The sequence below is a fragment of the Pleurodeles waltl genome, chromosome 4_2, assembly GCF_031143425.1.
Source record: "Pleurodeles waltl isolate 20211129_DDA chromosome 4_2, aPleWal1.hap1.20221129, whole genome shotgun sequence".
NCBI lineage: Eukaryota > Metazoa > Chordata > Amphibia > Caudata > Salamandridae > Pleurodeles > Pleurodeles waltl.
Window position 1 is genome coordinate 1006881059 of NC_090443.1, and position 19542 is coordinate 1006900600.

The 19542-nt window shown below is 49.8% G+C and overlaps 1 protein-coding gene across 2 annotated transcripts in view; it reads left to right on the plus strand.

The window, feature by feature from the left end:
* The first annotated feature begins 261 nt into the window (after positions 1-261).
* The window catches only part of DMAP1 (DNA methyltransferase 1 associated protein 1), a 462196-nt gene continuing 442915 nt past the window's right edge, over positions 262-19542 (plus strand). Inside the window, exon 1 of one of the 2 annotated variants that reach the window (XM_069232858.1) lies at positions 262-417. The gene's annotated coding sequence lies outside the window, so the exon portion shown is untranslated. The remainder of the gene's footprint in view (positions 418-19542) is intronic. The other variant, XM_069232859.1, reaches the window with a different exon arrangement.

Consider the following 19542-nt stretch of genomic DNA (forward strand, 5'->3'; position numbering starts at 1 on the left):
CTTACAAAATACGATTGTATTTTGCAAGTTTGCGCCTCTTTTATGCCAAAAAATGCAAATACTGCGCTAAAAAATATAAATATTGGCCCAAACGCTTGTTACTTGTGTTGTGAAGCACAAAAGAACCGATGCGAGGTATGGGCCGAGTGGCGCTCGTCAACAAAAGCCTATTCGGCACGGCTATGTTACTCATGAATGGTCTGAGACACAGGAAGAGACGCGTTCGAAACGCACGGTACTGGCAGGGTGGCTCGCGTCAGCGGAAGTGTACTAACTAGAATCACGGGGTAGCAGCGAAAATGAAATCGGTGACCGTAGGGCCACCTCGCCTTTCCATGCCCGGACCAGAACTCTTTCCAAGGAGCCCCAGGCCAAGACGATTCTGAGAGGGACGAGCCTGATTTGAAAGAGCGGCAGGTGAGCCGGGGCCGTAGCCATTCCTCTGTAGTATACTAATATGCTTCCCAGGGAAGTTGTCTTTGCTTGGGCTTGTTTTCTTCCTGTAGAACGTAGATGGTGTCTTTTTGTTCTGTGGCGCGCGCTCACATTCTGTGTTTCGACAGTTGGAGCCTTGCCCTGGAGTCTCCCGGATGGGCTCTTTTACTATGTCGTATGAAAGTCGCATTTTACGTACCTTCAAGCTTGGACATTGTAATTTCGATGTAATATTCTCGGCTTTTGCCGCGGCCCCCGGGTCTGAAACCATGCCTTTATGTGAGATATTGTTGCTCTGTCTCCTGGGGGCATCTGGGCCACCTGTCCTTTATTTTGTAACCGAAGGTGTTTGTGTGCGATTCTGTTCTCTGTGGCGTGTTGTAGTTCCTCGCGTGAAAGCAAGCACACAAGCCCTAGTTGTCTGTTTACTCTCACCCGTCTGCTCTGTGTGGCATATAGCACCTCCACACGTGAAAGACAGTACACAAGCCCAGCTCTGCGTGTGGAAACCAGACCACAAGCCCTGATTGCCAAGATGCTCCTCACCCTTCTGCTCTCTATGGATTGTAACACCTCCTTGCGTGAAACACCCAGCACACAAGCCCTGATTGCCAAGATCAGGCATCTCCAACAAATAGCTCATGAACTACTGGTAGCGCTCCAGCTACCTGTAAGTAGCTCTCCTGTGTGCAGCCCAGTGAACTAAATTGGAATATTTTCCTTTTGTTATATTCATATTTGAATGCCAAAATTGACAAACGTTTATTTTAAGATGAAAATGTGTTTATTTTCGTAACTCATACTTTTTTCCCCCCTCATAATTTTTATTTGACGGTTTTATATTACATCTGGGAGACCATAATATGCATTTTATACTGCAACACCACCCATCACTTTCCGTTCTCATCATTTGGAGTATCACATACAGTACGCATTTCTCAATGTCTGGTCAGAGGTGCCCCTTTGATACTGAGACAGTGTAGGAAGTTGGCTCTTTCTGATGGATACAACTACCTGTGGATTCCTCACCTCATGAATACTCCCATGGCGCCAGCATTTGACGGAAATCTTCTTACTAGTCTCTGCACGTCGACGAGGACGTCACTCTAGCCCACGCGACGCCGTCTGACGTCATACAGGCAATAAGAAGTCCTCGCCGACGTGCCGATGACAGTTCCCTTTTTTCCGTGCATTCGAAACGGTTATCTTCGAGGGAGTTACTGTTACCTTCGTGGTTACAGTGTATTGTCTGCTGCGTAGTCTTCTCTGCGGTAACAATGTCTCAGAGGAAGTCGGGTTTCAAGCCCTGTCGAGAGTGTGGGGGCAAGATGTCAGTTACAGATCCTCACTCCGACTGTCTATGGTGTTTGAGCTCCGACCACGACGTCTCGACTTGCGATTCATGTCAACACATGAATCCGAAGGCCCTCAAAGAGCGCGAGGCCAAGTTATTCATGGCAAAGTCAAAGAAGAAGGAGAAACATCATAAGAAGTCTTCTTCGCCAAGGTCTCACCGGCGTCATCGAGACTCCCGGCGCCGTAGAGACTCACGACGTCACTCCAGCAAGGAGTCTCATTCGAGGTCACCTTCGGCTCGGCGTCGGAGGACTTGGGAGGTCAGCCCCACGGTCACGCCGCATCCATCGACGCCGTTGCCCTCTCCGGCGTCACCGACTTCACCTGGTCAGGCGTCAGTGATTGAGGTGGTGCAGCCTCTTGTGTTTTCTCCGGCGTCGCAGACGTCGAGGCCGGCGTCGGGGTCGCCTTCGATCCAGGCACCCCAGTATCCGGCTTTTCCCACTCCTGGAGCCGATAGTACCGCGTTTCTTAATGCGATGTATACCATCTTTCAGCAGATGGCTCCAGGAGCTGCTCCGGCTGGTCCTTCGGGGCCCTTGGCCTTTTCGTTGGGTGATCCTGCGCCTCTTCGGCCGGCACCCTTTATGCCCTTTCTCCCTTTTGGGAATGTGGGCTCGGCGCCGGTGCCGGCGTCGGTGGCCGCTCCGGTGGCTTCGGATGTTTCGGCCCCGGAGGTTGCCCCTCCGTCGAAGTCAGGATTTTGCCCTGTGACTCCGGTTGGTCCATCGGCTCCAAGACCTCGTCCTCCGGCTCCTGCCTCGGCGCCGAAGCTGCCTGTGGCGCCGGACGCGGCGTCAGATGCTTCTGGAGATCGGCGCCGTTCTTCGACGTCGGCGGAGGCCATGTCGACTCCGCGTATCGAGGAGAGACTTCATTCGAGGAGGCGTGCTCTCCGTCTTTTAGAAGAGCAAGAGTACCAGCGAGTCCTAGAGGAGGGAGAGATTGAGGACTCTGGAGACGGACTGCATGGTCTGGATACAGCCAGTGGGCTGGACACTTCCCCTGAGTGGGACCTTTCATCTCCAGGGGAATATACGGAGGAGGCTGCTTCCTTTCATGCTGTGGTGAGGAAGGCAGCGAGCTTTTTGGACCTGCCTTTGCCGGTGGCAGAGGCAAAGCAGAATTTGCTGACAGAGGTATTGCATCCGGCCTCTGCTGCAGCTGAGCCTCTCTTGCCATTTAATGAGGCTTTGCTGGATCCGGTGTTGGAGGTGTGGAAGAAGCCGGTGTCTTCCTCGGCCGTTCATAGGGCTGTGGCCAGGAGGTATCGAGCTGCACCATCTGACCCTGGCTTTCTCTCTAGACACCCTACGCCGGAGAGCTTGGTGGTGCAAGCCTCCTGTTCCTCAAAGTCAGCGCCTGGTTCCTTCCCGACGGTGCCTGGAGACAGAGACTCCAAGAAACTGGATGCGCAGTCCAAGAAAATATTTTCGGCATGCAGTTTGGCGTTGAAGGCCACCAACGCCACGTGCATTCTGGGGAGGTACATCCATGCGCTGATGGATGATATTTCGTCTTCATTCACGGAGCTTCCCCAGGGTCTTTTGGATGTGGTCTCGGACGCCCAGGCTGCCGCGACCCAGATTATCCAGTCTGGGCTGGACACGACCGACTCGGTGGCCAGGGCGATGGGCACGGCTGTGGTGGCAAGAAGACAGGCCTGGCTCCGAAACTCAGGGTTCTCTGCGGATGTGCAGTCGACCCTGCTGGACCTCCCGTTTGATGGGGACAGACTGTTTGGAGCCAAGGCAGATTCGGCCTTGGAACGATTTAAGGAGAGCAGAGCCACAGCCAAATCGTTAGGACTGCAAGCTCCTTCTTCCTCTGCCTCTTCTAGAATTTTCAGGAGGTTTCGGGGATTTGGGCGTGGCTCTTATTCCTCTTCCTTTCGGGGGAGGTTCCAGCAACCCGCCTCTTCCCTCCCCTATAGGTCATTTAGAGGGAGGGGGAGGGGTGGGGTCCGTACCAGAGGAGCCTCTCAACAGCACTCTGCCTCTTCCTCGTCCTCTGGAGGGGTGCAGCAGGGGAAGCAGCCTTAGGCTTCCACCGTTTCCCACTCACTCCTCTCCTGTAGGGGGAAGATTACAGCGTTTTCTCCACAAGTGGAGGTCTATCACAACGGACACTTGGGTTCTCGGCATTGTGGGAAAAGGCTACGCCCTTCCCTTTCGGGAGTTCCCGCCCCTCATCCCGCCCCGCCCATCTTATTGTTCAGAAGAACACCTCCTGTTGCTAGAACAGGAGGTTCAAGTCCTCCTTTCAAAGGGCGCGGTAGAGTTGGTCCCAGAGCAGGAAAAGGGTCGAGGTTGTTACTCAAGATACTTCCTGATTCCCAAAAAGGATGGTCAGTTGAGACCAATCCTGGATCTGAGGATCTTGAATTGGTTCCTCAAACAGGAAAAGTTCAAGATGCTGACCCTAGCACAGGTGCTTTTGGCGTTGAACAAGGAAGATTGGATGGTGTCTGTCGACTTGCAGGATGCTTACTTTCATATCCCGATACTCAAGTCGCACAGGAAGTATCTCCGGTTTGTGGTAGGGTCGCAGCACTATCAGTTTGCGGTCCTCCCGTTTGGTCTTACTTCAGCACCTCGAGTCTTCACAAAGGTGATGTCAGTGGTTGCGGCGGAGCTCAGAAGGAAGGGGATAGCAGTATTCCCTTACTTGGACGACTGGTTGATCAAAGCCAAGTCCCCGGAGCTTGTGTCGCATCATCTGCAGTCAACAACCCAGTTGTTGTTCGACCTGGGCTTTTCGGTGAACGTGCCCAAATCTCACCTGGAGCCCTCTCAGCGCCTCCTGTTCATAGGGGCAGTACTGGATACAACATTGAGTCGAGCCTTTCCTCCGCCTCAGCGGATTCAAGATATTCAGGAATTGGTTCCAATGTTTCGAAATGGAGCGGTAGTTCCAGTCCTCAAGGTCCTTCGTCTGCTCGGTCTGTTCGCCTCCTGCATTCTGTTGGTCACGCATGCTCGCTGGCACATGAGGGCTCTTCAGTGGTGCCTCCGAAGGCAGTGGTCTCAACACAAGGGAGATTTAGAAGGTACTGTCAAGATCTCCAGAGATGCTGCTGTGGAATTGAAGTGGTGGATTGCGGGCAACAATCTTTCACAGGGGAAGCCGTTCGCGCAGTCGCCACCAGTGGCCACGGTAATAACGGATGCCTCCACCCTAGGATGGGGAGCTCATCTGGGGGATCTGGAGATCAAAGGGCTTTGGTCTCCAGAGGAACAGGTGTTTCATATCAATCTGTTGGAGTTACGGGCTGTACGTTTGGCTCTCAAGGCCTTCCTCCCATCCCTTCGTGGTCAGTCGGTACAGGTCCTGACGGACAATACTACCACGATGTGGTACATAAACAAACAGGGAGGAGTAGGGTCGTACCTTCTCTGCAGAGAAGCTCTTCGGCTATGGTCCTGGGCAAAGGACCATCAGATTTGCTTGGTGGCAAATCATCTGGCCGGGGTCTTGAATGTACGTGCGGACAGTCTCAGTCGCCAATTCTCGGCAGACCACGAGTGGCGTCTCCATCCAGATCAAGTCTGTTTAATCTTCCAGATGTGGGGGTTTCCTCGGATAGATCTGTTTGCCACTCGGGAGAACGCGCATTGCCCGTTATTCTGCAGCCTCCAGTATCCGATGCAGGGAGCGTTGGGGGACGCGTTTCAGATAACCTGGTGCGACCAGTTGCTTTACGCGTTTCCCCCCATACCCTTGATTCCTCGAGTGTTGAGGAAAATTCGCCAAGACCGGGCCCAAGTCATCTTAATAGCTCCGGATTGGCCAAGGAGGGTATGGTACTCCGACCTTCTCCAACTCTCACTGTGCCCTCCGCTCCGTCTCCCTCTCAGGGCAGACCTCCTCTCGCAGTCGCAGGGGCAGGTTTTACACCCCAACCTCCAGAGTCTGCACCTACATGCTTGGAGATTGAACGGGGCAACCTGAGTTCCTTCTCTCTCCCGCCTGATGTAGTGGATGTTATCTTAGCGGCCAGGCGACACTCCACTAAATCTATCTACGCTAATAGGTGGTCTAAATTTGTTATGTGGTGTGGAGAGAGACAGATTGATCCCTTACATGCTCATCTGTCACATGTTTTGTCTTTTGCACTGTCTCTAGCGCAGAAAGGTTGTGCAGTAGCTACCATTAAGGGTTATTTGTCGGCCTTGTCAGCCTTCATTTGTCTTCCAGACCAACCATCGTTATTTAAATCCCCTATTGTTCTCAGATTCTTGAAAGGTCTTCTGAATCAATATCCTCCAAAACCATTCGTTATGCCTCAATGGGATTTGTCCTTGGTCCTGACTTTCCTTATGGGGTCCCCTTTTGAGCCTATGCATTCTTGCCCCTTAAGGTATTTGGTTATTAAAACAGTATTCCTGGTAGCTATAACATCTGCAAGGAGAGTGAGCGAGTTGCAGGCCTTATCGGTTAAACCCCCTTATATAACGTTTTATGGGGATAAGGTGGTGTTGAGGACCAAGGCTGCTTTCCTTCCGAAGGTTGTTTCACCCTTCCATTTGGCTCAGACAATCACTTTGTCCACGTTTTATCCTCCGCCTCATCCTTCAAAGGAGGAAGAAAGACTACATCGCCTGGACCCAAAAAGGGCGTTGAGCTTCTATATCGACAGAATGAAGGATATCAGGCTGGAGGATCAGCTGTTTGTCGGATACGTGGGCAAGAGGAGAGGAAAGGCAGTCCACAAGAGAACACTCTCCAGGTGGGTTGTTCTTTGCATTAAAATCTGTTACTCTTTGGCAAAGAAGGATCCGCCTGAGGGCATTAGAGCTCACTCCACCAGAGCTAAGTCGGCCTCTTCGGCCTTGGCCAGGGGTGTTCCTGTGGTTGACATCTGCAAGGCCGCAACTTGGTCGTCCCTTCACACTTTTGTGAAACATTACTGTTTGGACTCTGAGGTCAGAAGGGACGGTCATTTTGCACGGTCAGTGCTGCAGGATTTCTTGGTTTGACCATTTAGGCACCCACCGCCGGGCGTGGTACTGCTTTGGGACTCTATTCATGAGGTGAGGAATCCACAGGTAGTTGTATCCATCAGAAGAACGAGTTACTTACCTTCGGTAACGACTTTTCTGGTGGATACATTAGCTACCTGTGGATTCCTCACGGTCCCACCCGCCTCCCCGTTGCCTTTTTGGTCTCTCCAAGCAATCCTTGAGTGTGCTCCTTTTGGTCTTCAAAGTTGCAATACATTTTGCATGTATGATATTTGTATATATGTGTATATGTATATATAAATCTATATATATATTGGGTATATACATGATTCGTATGTATAAATATATTTATTTGTTTAAAAAAAAAAAAAAAAAAAAGGTTATATTAAATCTACAGCTATTTTATTGCAATGTTGTGTGATTTACAATATTAAGAGATGTTGCTTTGCTCTTTCATTGCATTGGGTTATTATTATTATTCTCATGCACGTAAAAAATGTTGGTACTGTCATCGGCACGTCGGCGAGGACTTCTTATTGCCTGTATGACGTCAGACGGCGTCGCGTGGGCTAGAGTGACGTCCTCGTCGACGTGCAGAGACTAGTAAGAAGATTTCCGTCAAATGCTGGCGCCATGGGAGTATTCATGAGGTGAGGAATCCACAGGTAGCTAATGTATCCACCAGAAAAGTCGTTACCGAAGGTAAGTAACTCGTTCGTATGTGCTATTTCAAAGTAAGGAATAGCATGCACAGAGTCCAAGGGTTCCCCTTAGAGGTAAAATAGTGGTAAAAAGAGATAATACTAATGCTCTATTTTGTGGTAGTGTGGTCGAGCAGTAGCCTTATCCAAGGAGTAGTGTTAAGCATTTGTTGTACATACACATAGACAATAAATGAGGTACACACACTCAGAGACAAATCCAGCCAATAGGTTTTGTTATAGAAAAATATCTTTTCTTAGTTTATTTTAAGAACCACAGATTCAAATTTCACATGTAATGGCTTGTTTGGAAGGTATTGCAGGTAAGTACTCTAGGAACTTTGAATCATTACATTAGCATGAATACTTTTGTCATAAAACACAATAAGCTGTTTTAAAAGTGGACACTTAGTGCAATTTTCACAGTTCCTGGGGGAGGTAAGTTATTGTTAGTTTTCACAGGTAAGTAAGTCACTTACAGTTCTCAGTTTTTGGTCCAAGGTAGCCCACCGTTGGGGGTTCAAAGCAACCCCAAAGTTATCACACCAGCAGCTCGGGCCGGTCAGGTGCAAAGGTCAAAGAGGTGCCCAAAACACATAGGCTATAATGGAGAGAAGGGGGTGCCCCGGTTCCAGTCTGCCAGCAGGTAAGTACCCGCGTCTTCGGAGGGCAGACCAGGGGGGTTTTGTAGGGCACCGGGGGGGACACAAAGTAGCACAGAAAGTACACCCTCAGCAGCGCGGGGGCGGCCGGGTGCAGTGTGCAAACACGCGTCGGGTTTCCTTCAGGTTTCAATGGGAGACCAAGGGGTCTCTTCAGCGATGCAGGCAAGGGGGGGGGCTCCTCGGGGTAGCCACCACCTGGGCAAGGGAGAGGGCCTCCTGGGGGTCACTCCTGCACAGAAGTTCCGTTTCTTTAGGGGCTGGGGGCTGCGGGTGCAGGGCCTTTTCCAGCCGTCGGGAAATGGAGTTCAGACAGTCGCGGTCAGGGGGAGCCTGGGGATTCCCTCTGCAGGCGTCGCTGTGGGGGCTCAGGGGGGACAACTTTGGTTACTCACAGTCGTAGAGTCGCCGGAGGGTCCTCCCTGAGTTGGTTGTTCTCCACCAGTCGAGTCGGGGTCGCCGGGTGCAGTGTTGCAAGTCTCACGCTTCTTGCGGGGAATTGCAGGGGTCTTTAAATCTGCTCCTTGTAACAAAGTTGCAGATCTTTTGGAGCAGTGCCGCTGTCCTCGGGAGTTTCTTGTCTTTTTCGAAGCAGGGCAGTCCTCAGAGGATTCAGAGGTCGCTGGTCCCTTGGAAAGCGTCGCTGGAGCAGGTTCTTTGGAAGGCAGGAGACAGGCCGGTAAGTCTGGGGCCAAGGCAGTTGGTGTCTTCTGGTCTTCCTCTGCAGGGGTCTTTCAGCTCGGCAGTCCTTCTTCTTGTAGTTGCAGGAATCTAAATCTTTAGGTTCAGGGAAGCCCTTAAATACTAAATTTAAGGGCGTGTTTAGGTCTGGGGGGTTAGTAGCCAATGGCTACTAGCCCTGAGGGTGGGTACACCCTCTTTGTGCCTCCTCCCAAGGGGAGGGGGTCACATCCCTAATCCTATTGGGGGAATCCTCCATCTGCAAGATGGAGGATTTCTAAAAGTTAGTCACCTCAGCTCAGGACACCTTAGGGGCTGTCCTGACTGGCCAGTGACTCCTCCTTGTTATTCTCATTATTTTCTCCGGCCTTGCCGCCAAAAGTGGGGGCTGGGGCCGGAGGGGGCGGGCAACTCCACTAGCTGGAGTGTCCTGCGGAGCTGTGACAAAGGGGTGAGCCTTTGAGGCTCACCGTCAGGTGTTACAGCTCCTGCCTGGGGGAGGTGTTAGCATCTCCACCCAGTGCAGGCTTTGTTACTGGCCTCAGAGTGACAAAGGCACTTTCCCCATGGGGCCAGCAACATGTCTCTAGTGTGGCAGGCTGCTGGAACCAGTCAGCCTACACAGATAGTCGGTTAAGTTTCAGGGGGCACCTCTAAGGTGCCCTCTGTGGTGTATTTTACAATAAAATGTACACTGGCATCAGTGTGCATTTATTGTGCTGAGAAGTTTGATACCAAACTTCCCAGTTTTCAGTGTAGCCATTATGGTGCTGTGGAGTTCGTGTAAAACAGACTCCCAGACCATATACTCTTATGGCTACCCTGCACTTACAATGTCTAAGGTTTTGCTTAGACACTGTAGGGGCACAGTGCTCATGCACTGGTACCCTCACCTATGGTATAGTGCACCCTGCCTTAGGGCTGTAAGGCCTGCTAGAGGGGTGTCTTACCTATACTGCATAGGCAGTGAGAGGCTGGCATGGCACCCTGAGGGGAGTGCCATGTCGACTTACTCATTTTGTTCTCACTAGCACACACAAGCTGGTAAGCAGTGTGTCTGTGCTGAGTGAGGGGTCTCTTAGGGTGGCATAATACATGCTGCAGCCCTTAGAGACCTTCCCTGGCATCAGGGCCCTTGGTACCAGAGGTACCAGTTACAAGGGACTTATCTGGATGCCAGGGTGTGCCAATTGTGGAATCAAAAGTACAGGTTAGGGAAAGAACACTGGTGCTGGGGCCTGGTTAGCAGGCCTCAGCACACTTTCAATTCAAAACATAGCATCAGCAAAGGCAAAAAGTCAGGGGGTAACCATGCCAAGGAGGCATTTCCTTACACAACCCCCCCCCCCCCCCACAACGAAAGAGGATGAGACTAACCTTTCCCAAGAGAGTCTTCATTTTCTAAGTGGAAGAACCTGGAAAGGCCATCTGCATTGGCATGGGCAGTCCCAGGTCTGTGTTCCACTATAAAGTCCATTCCCTGTAGGGAGATGGACCACCTCAACAGTTTTGGATTTTCACCTTTCATTTGCATCAGCCATCTGAGAGGTCTGTGGTCAGTCTGAACTAGGAAGTGAGTACCAAAGAGGTATGGTCTCAGCTTCTTCAGGGACCAAACCACAGCAAAGGCCTCCCTCTCAATGGCACTCCAACGCTGCTCCCTGGGGAGTAACCTCCTGCTAATGAAAGCAACAGGCTGGTCAAGGCCATCATCATTTGTTTGGGACAAAACTGCCCCTATCCCATGTTCAGAGGCATCGGTTTGCACAATGAATTGCTTGGAGTAATCTGGAGCTTTTAGAACTGGTGCTGTGCACATAGCTTGCTTCAGGGTGTCAAAGGCCTGTTGGCATTCTACAGTCCAGTTTACTTTCTTGGGCATTTTCTTGGAGGTGAGTTCTGTGAGGGCTGTCACAATGGATCCATATCCCTTCACAAACCTCCTATAGTACCCAGTCAAGCCAAGGAATGCCCTGACTTGAGTCTGGGTTTTTGGAGCTGCCCAGTCCAGAATAGTCTGGATCTTAGGCTGGAGTGGCTGAACTTGGCCTCCACCTACAAGGTGTCCCAAGTAGACCACAGTTCCCTGCCCTATCTGGCATTTGGATGCCTTGATAGAGAGGCCTGCAGATTGCAAGGCCTTCAAAACCTTCTTCAGGTGGACCAGGTGATCCTGCCAGGTGGAGCTGAAGACAGCAATATTATCCAGATAAGCTGCACTAAAGGATTCCAACCCAGCAAGGACTTGATTCACCAACCTTTGGAAGGTGGCAGGGGCATTCTTTAAACCAAAGGGCATTACAGTGAACTGATAATGCCCATCCGGTGTGGAGAATGCTGTCTTTTCTTTTGCTCCAGGGGCCATTTTGATTTGCTAGTACCCTGCTGTTAAGTCAAAGGTACTTAAGAATTTGGCAGCCCCTAATTTGTCTATTAGCTCATCAGCTCTAGGAATGGGATGAGCATCTGTCTTGGTGACAGAGTTGAGACCTCTGTAGTCCACACAAAACCTCATCTCTCTCTTTCCTTCTTTGGTGTGAGGTTTGGGGACTAAGACCACTGGGCTAGCCCAGGGGCTGTCAGAGTACTCAATTACTCCCAATTCCAGCATCTTGTGGACTTCCACCTTGATGCTTTCCTCAACTTGGTCAGACTGTCTAAATATTTTGTTTTTGACAGGCATGCTGTCTCCTGTGTCCACATCATGGGTACACAGGTGTGTCTGACCAGTGGTTAGGGAAAAGAGTTCAGCAAACTGCTGCAGGACCTTCCTGCAGTCAGACTGTTGTTGGCTAGAGAGGGTGTCTGAGTAGATCACTCCATCTACTGAGCCATCTTTAGGGTCTGATGAGAGGAGATCAGGGAGAGGTTCACTCTCAGCTTCCTGGTCCTCATCTGTTACCATCAACAGATTTACATCAGCCCTGTCATGGAAGAGCTTAAGGCGGTTCACATGGATCACCCTCTAAGGGCTCCTGCTTGTGCCCAGGTCCACCAGGTAGGTGACCTGACTCTTCCTCTCTAGTACTGGGTAAGGGCCACTCCATTTGTCCTGAAGTGCCCTGGGAGCCACAGGCTCCAGAACCCAGACTTTCTGCCCTGGTTGAAATTCAACCAGTGCAGCCTTTTGGTCATACCACAACTTCTGGAGTTGTTGGCTGGCCTCAAGGTTTTTACTTGCCTTTTCCATGTACTCTGCCATCCTTGAGCGAAGGCCAAGTACATAGTCCACTATGTCTTGTTTAGGCTCATGAAGAGGTCTCTCCCAGCCTTCTTTAACAAGAGCAAGTGGTCCCCTTACAGGGTGGCCAAACAGAAGTTCAAAGGGTGAGAATCCTACTCCCTTCTGAGGCACCTCTCTGTAAGCGAAAAGCAGACATGGCAGGAGGACATCCCATCTCCTTTTGAGTTTTTCTGGGAGCCCCATGATCATGCCCTTTAATGTCTTGTTGAATCTCTCAACAAGGCCATTAGTTTGTGGATGATATGGTGTAGTGAATTTGTAAGTCACTCCACACTCATTCCACATGTGTTTTAGGTATGCTGACATGAAGTTGGTACCTCTGTCAGACACCACCTCCTTAGGGAAACCCACTCTGGTAAAGATACCAATGAGGGCCTTGGCTACTGCAGGGGCAGTAGTCGACCTAAGGGGAATAGCTTCAGGATACCTAGTAGCATGATCCACTACTACTAGGATGTACATATTTCCTGAGGCTGTGGGAGGTTCTAGTGGACCAACTATGTCCACACCCACTCTTTCAAAGGGGACCCCCACCACTGGAAGTGGAATGAGGGGGGCCTTTGGATGCCCACCTGTCTTACCACTGGATTGACAGGTGGGGCAGGAGAGGCAAAACTCCTTAACCTTCTGGTACATATTGGGCCAGTAGAAGTGGTTGACTATCCTCTCCCACGTCTTGGTTTGTCCCAAATGCCCAGCAAGGGGAATATCATGGGCTAAGGTCAGAATAAACTCTCTGAAACCCTGAGGCACTACCACTCTCCTAGTGGCACCAGGTTTGGGATCTCTTGCCTCAGTGTACAGGAGTCCATCTTCCCAATAGACCCTATGTGTTCCATTTTTCTTGCCTTTGGACTCTTCAGCAGCTTGCTGCCTAAGGCCTTCAAGAGAGGAACAGGTTTCTTGTCCCTTACACAACTCTTCCCTTGAGGGTCCCCCTGGGCCCAAGAGCTCAACCTGATAAGGTTCCAGCTCCATAGGCTCAGTTCCCTCAGAGGGCAGAACTTCTTCCTGAGAAGAGAGGTTCTCTTTTTGGTGTTGTGTTGCAGCTGGTTTCCCAGCTGACTTTCCTTTTCTCTTGGTAGGCTGGGCCATTTTTCCAGACTCCAGCTCTACTTTTTCACCCTGTTCCTTGCACTGTGCCCTAGTCTTGACACACACCAGTTCAGGGATACCCAGCATGGCTGCATGGGTTTTCAGTTCTACCTCAGCCCATGCTGAGGACTCCAGGTCATTTCCAAGCAAACAGTCTACTGGGATATTTGAGGAGACCACCACCTGTTTCAGGCCTTTGACCCCTCCCCACTCTAAAGTTACCATAGCCATAGGATGTACTTTAGTCTGATTGTCAGCGTTGGTGACTGGGTAAGTTTGTCCAGCCAGGTATTGGCCAGGGGAAACCAGTTTCTCTGTCACCATGGTGACACTGGCACCTGTATCCCTCAGGCCCTCTACACTTGTCCCATTAATTAAGAGCTGCTGCCTGTATTTTTGCATGTTAGGGGGCCAGGCAGCCAGTGTGGCTAAATCCACCCCACCCTCAGAGACTAATGTAGCTTCAGTGTGACACCTGATTTGCTCTGGGCACACTGTTGATCCCACTTGGAGAGTGGCCATTCCAGTTTTAGCTGGATGGGAGTTAGAAGTGGTATCTTTCTTGGGACAGGCCTTGTCTCCAGTTTGGTATCCAGACTGACTACAGTTATGACACCAGGCCTTTTTGGGATCAAAGTTTTTACCCTTGTACCCAGAATTGTTTTGTGAAGAGGCTCTGGGCCCACCCTCCTGTGCAGGTTTTTGGGGGCCTGTAGAAGACTCTTTACTATCTTTGTTTTTGGCTGTCTCACCACCTTTCCCCTGGGGAGGTTTTGTGACCCCTTTCTTTTGGTCACCCCCTGTGGAAGTTTTGGACACCCTAGTCTTGACCCAATGGTCCGCCTTCTTTCCCAATTCTTGGGGAGAAATTGGTCCTAGGTCCACCAGATGCTGATGCAGTTTATCATTGAAACAATTACTTAATAGGTGTTCTTTCACAAATAAATTGTACAGCCCATCATAATCATTTACACCATTGCCTTGAATCCAACCATCTAGTGTTTTTACTGAGTAGTCTACAAAGTCAACCCAGGTCTGGCTCGAGGATTTTTGAGCCCCCCTGAATCTAATCCTATACTCCTCAGTGGAGAATCCAAAGCCCTCAATCAGGGTACCCTTCATGAGGTCATAAGATTCTGCATCTTTTTTAGAGAGTGTGAGGAGTCTATCCCTACACTTTCCTGTGAACATTTCCCAAAGGAGAGCACCCCAGTGAGATTTGTTCACTTTTCTGGTTTCACAAGCCCTCTCAAAAGCTGTGAACCATTTGGTGATGTCATCACCATCTTCATATTTAGTTACAATCCCTTTGGGGATTTTCAACATGTCAGGAGAATCTCTGACCCTAGTTATGTTGCTGCCACCATTGATGGGTCCTAGGCCCATCTCTTGTCTTTCCCTTTCTATGGCTAGGATCTGTTTTTCCAAAGCCAATCTTTTGGCCATCCTGGCTAACTGGATGTCCTCTTCACTGGGGTTATCCTCAGTGATTTCAGAGAGGCTGGACCCTCCTGTGAGGGAGCCAGCATCTCTGACTATTATTTTTGGAGTCAGGGCTTGAGAAGCCCTGTTCTCCCTATATAGGACTGGTGGAGGGGATTCTTCCTCCAGTTCACTATCATCCTCCTCTGTGTTATCCACAGAGGGGTTGGCTCTATCATACTCTGCCAACAGCTCCTGGAGCTGTACTTTGGTAGGTCTGGAGCCCATTGTTATTTTTCGTATGTTACAGAGTGACCTTAGCTCTTTCATCTGGAGATGGAGGTAAGGTGTGGTGTCGAGTTCCACCACATTCATCTCTGTACTAGACATTATTCTTCTAAAAGTTGGAATGCTTTTAAGAATCTAAAACTAGTTCTAGAATCTAATTCAAACTTTTAAACTCTAAAAGAAATGCTAACAGGGACTAACACAAGGCTCTAGCAGGACTTTTAAGAATTTAGAAAACTTTTCAAATTGCAAAAATCAATTTCTAATGACAATTTTGGAATTTGTCGTGTGATCAGGTATTGGCTGAGTAGTCCAGCAAATGCAAAGTCTTGTACCCCACCGCTGATCCACCAATGTAGGAAGTTGGCTCTGTATGTGCTATTTCAAAGTAAGGAATAGCATGCACAGAGTCCAAGGGTTCCCCTTAGAGGTAAAATAGTGGTAAAAAGAGATAATACTAATGCTCTATTTTGTGGTAGTGTGGTCGAGCAGTAGCCTTATCCAAGGAGTAGTGTTAAGCATTTGTTGTACATACACATAGACAATAAATGAGGTACACACACTCAGAGACAAATCCAGCCAATAGGTTTTGTTATAGAAAAATATCTTTTCTTAGTTTATTTTAAGAACCACAGGTTCAAATTTCACATGTAATAGCTTGTTTGGAAGGTATTGCAGGTAAGTACTCTAGGAACTTTGAATCATTACATTAGCATGAATACTTTTGTCATAAAACACAATAAGCTGTTTTAAAAGTGGACACAGTGCAATTTTCACAGTTCCTGGGGGAGGTAAGTTATTGTTAGTTTTCACAGGTAAGTAAGTCACTTACAGTTCTCAGTTTTTGGTCCAAGGTAGCCCACCGTTGGGGGTTCAGAGCAACCCCAAAGTTATCACACCAGCAGCTCAGGGCCGGTCAGGTGCAAAGGTCAAAGAGGTGCCCAAAACACATAGGCTATAATGGAGAGAAGGGGGTGCCCCGGTTCCAGTCTGCCAGCAGGTAAGTACCCGCGTCTTCGGAGGGCAGACCAGGGGGGTTTTGTAGGGCACCGGGGGGGACACAAAGTAGCACAGAAAGTACACCCTCAGCAGCGCGGGGGCGGCCGGGTGCAGTGTGCAAACACGCGTCGGGTTTCCTTCAGGTTTCAATGGGAGACCAAGGGGTCTCTTCAGCGATGCAGGCAAGGGGGGGGCTCCTCGGGGTAGCCACCACCTGGGCAAGGGAGAGGGCCTCCTGGGGGTCACTCCTGCACAGAAGTTCCGTTTCTTTAGGGGCTGGGGGCTGCGGGTGCAGGGCCTTTTCCAGCCGTCGGGAAATGGAGTTCAGACAGTTGCGGTCAGGGGGAGCCTGGGGATTCCCTCTGCAGGCGTCGCTGTGGGGGCTCAGGGGGGACAACTTTGGTTACTCACAGTCGTAGAGTCGCCGGAGGGTCCTCCCTGAGTTGGTTGTTCTCCACCAGTCGAGTCGGGGTCGCCGGGTGCAGTGTTGCAAGTCTCACGCTTCTTGCGGGGAATTGCAGGGGTCTTTAAATCTGCTCCTTGTAACAAAGTTGCAGTTCTTTTGGAGCAGTGCCGCTGTCCTCTGGAGTTTCTTGTCTTTTTCGAAGCAGGGCAGTCCTCAGGATTCAGAGGTCGCTGGTCCCTTGGAAAGCGTCGCTGGAGCAGGTTCTTTGGAAGGCAGGAGACAGGCCGGTAAGTTTGGGGCCAAGGCAGTTGGTGTCTTCTGGTCTTCCTCTGCAGGGGTCTTTCAGCTCGGCAGTCCTTCTTCTTGTAGTTGCAGGAATCTAAATCTTTAGGTTCAGGGAAGCCCTTAAATACTAAATTTAAGGGCGTGTTTAGGTCTGGGGGGTTAGTAGCCAATGGCTACTAGCCCTGAGGGTGGGTACACCCTCTTTGTGCCTCCTCCCTAGGGGAGGGGGTCACATCCCTAATCCTATTGGGGGAATCCTCCATCTGCAAGATGGAGGATTTCTAAAAGTTAGTCACCTCAGCTCAGGACACCTTAGGGGCTGTCCTGACTGGCCAGTGACTCCTCCTTGTTATTCTCATTATTTTCTCCGGCCTTGCCGCCAAAAGTGGGGGCCGGGGCCGGAGGGGGCGGGCAACTCCACTAGCTGGAGTGTCCTGCGGAGCTGTGACAAAGGGGTGAGCCTTTGAGGCTCACCGTCAGGTGTTACAGCTCCTGCCTGGGGGAGGTGTTAGCATCTCCACCCAGTGCAGGCTTTGTTACTGGCCTCAGAGTGACAAAGGCACTTTCCCCATGGGGCCAGCAACATGTCTCTAGTGTGGCAGGCTGCTGGAACCAGTCAGCCTACACAGATAGTCGGTTAAGTTTCAGGGGGCACCTCTAAGGTGCCCTCTGTGGTGTATTTTACAATAAAATGTACACTGGCATCAGTGTGCATTTATTGTGCTGAGAAGTTTGATACCAAACTTCCCAGTTTTCAGTGTAGCCATTATGGTGCTGTGGAGTTCGTGTAAAACAGACTCCCAGACCATATACTCTTATGGCTACCCTGCACTTAGAATGTCTAAGGTTTTGCTTAGACACTGTAGGGGCACAGTGCTCATGCACTGGTACCCTCACCTATGGTATAGTGCACCCTGCCTTAGGGCTGTAAGGCCTGCTAGAGGGGTGTCTTACCTATACTGCATAGGCAGTGAGAGGCTGGCATGGCACCCTGAGGGGAGTGCCATGTCGACTTACTCATTTTGTTCTCACTAGCACACACAAGCTGGTAAGCAGTGTGTCTGTGCTGAGTGAGGGGTCTCTTAGGGTGGCATAATACATGCTGCAGCCCTTAGAGACCTTCCCTGGCATCAGGGCCCTTGGTACCAGAGGTACCAGTTACAAGGGACTTATCTGGATGCCAGGGTGTGCCAATTGTGGAATCAAAAGTACAGGTTAGGGAAAGAACACTGGTGCTGGGGCCTGGTTAGCAGGCCTCAGCACACTTTCAATTCAAAACATAGCATCAGCAAAGGCAAAAAGTCAGGGGGTAACCATGCCAAGGAGGCATTTCCTTACAGACAGTCAATATACAATCAGTACAATAAAAGAAAAAAACAGCTTGCAGACATCCGTTTCCCTGGTGCCCGAGTGACTCTGGGGTTTAAAGGTTATCCTTTTTACCCAAGTGCCACTCCACATTCCTCCCTGCCCCTCCACACCTTCATCTAGAACAGAGGTCTTTAAACTTTTTGATGCTGAGACCCCCATGTAAATTTGTTTTAGACGTGAGGACCCCCTCCTGACAATTTCTAGAACCTGGTACTCCTCAACATCGACAACCATACATGCCCCCAATTCCCGCAGCAAATCATTTGTACGGTAGAGAAATAATACTAGTCAGTGTTTAGCAAACCAAAGTTTTGTGGGAGACACCAAGTTATGTTAGTTTGCTGTTTTGTAGTCTTCAGTCATGTTTGGGAGGAGGCTGGAGGACCTTGAGAGTTTGATCACGGAGAAGCATGTGATAGCACTTCCCAAACCAGGGGTATAACATCCTGTGCTGTGCCCCGAGCGCCATAGGGCTTAATTAATGTGGTACCTGCAACACACTGCTTTCTTTATCTGCTGCTGCCTGGGAGTGAGAGCCGGCCTAGATACAGGGGTGCAGCCATATGCTGAGGCAGGCACTGTCTGGGCGGGAGAGCAGCTGTGGCAGCAGCTAGCACAGTACTGTAGGACAGTGCATGTCTGCACGACTTAAAGTTGAGGTGCCCCTCACATTAGTAAAAAACACACATAATGGGTTCAGTTTAGCAAAAAATTAAGTCAGTGGTTGCGCATTGTCATTGAGGCATGCACGAAACTGGAAGCACAGGCAGCAGTGGGAAAAAGAAACATAAGTGCCGCTTGCCACCCGGGCTGAGTGAGCCTCAGCTGTGGTTAGACTGCTGCAACCAGGGCAGCTGAGTCCCTAAGTCAGCGCGACCAGTGACAGCTATATTGTGATGAGTGAACTGTACTCACTGAAGTGTCGGTGCTGTGTGCAGTGCTTCTTGTCAACCTCCCACCATCCGCACAGGCATGGACAGCCAGACCAAACAGCTGTCGAAGTACATAAAAAAAAAAAAAATGTATGCGATGGGGTGATATCGGTGGGGGGCGGGGTCAAAGGTGTGCGCGAAAACAAAATATTCTGTACGTTTTTTTAGGTCTCTCACCGTTGGGTAGCTACATATAAAGTAACACACACTTCCAAAGAGAGTTAAATAAAAGTTGTCACTTATTGGGAAATGCACAATAGTACGTTGTGAAACCTTTATTAGTTAATGCTGTGCAGTGGTCTGTGTTTAACCAGAGAGCCACACAATTAGATCTTGGGTGATGCAGTGGAAAATAGTGACTTGTGTAGTTTTAGTGCTACAAGGTCACTCGCAACCGGTGACAGAAAGCACTGTAAGTATGCAAGTCATGATTTTAAATTTGCATTACACACAGTATGAAATATACTGCTACAAAATACATTACAAGTAGTTTTAAGATAAAATGGTGCTTCCAAAATATAGATTTTAGCAATACCAAGACTGCGTAATGTAATTGTTTTTTTTTTTTTTTTCTTTTCACATACCTGCCCCTTCAACACCTATTCATGGAAGTAAGCGCTATGTAAATACAATTACAATTAAAAGCATTCACATCACAGCTCAGTTAAGTGCACTACCACTCAAAAAGAATACATCTTTGT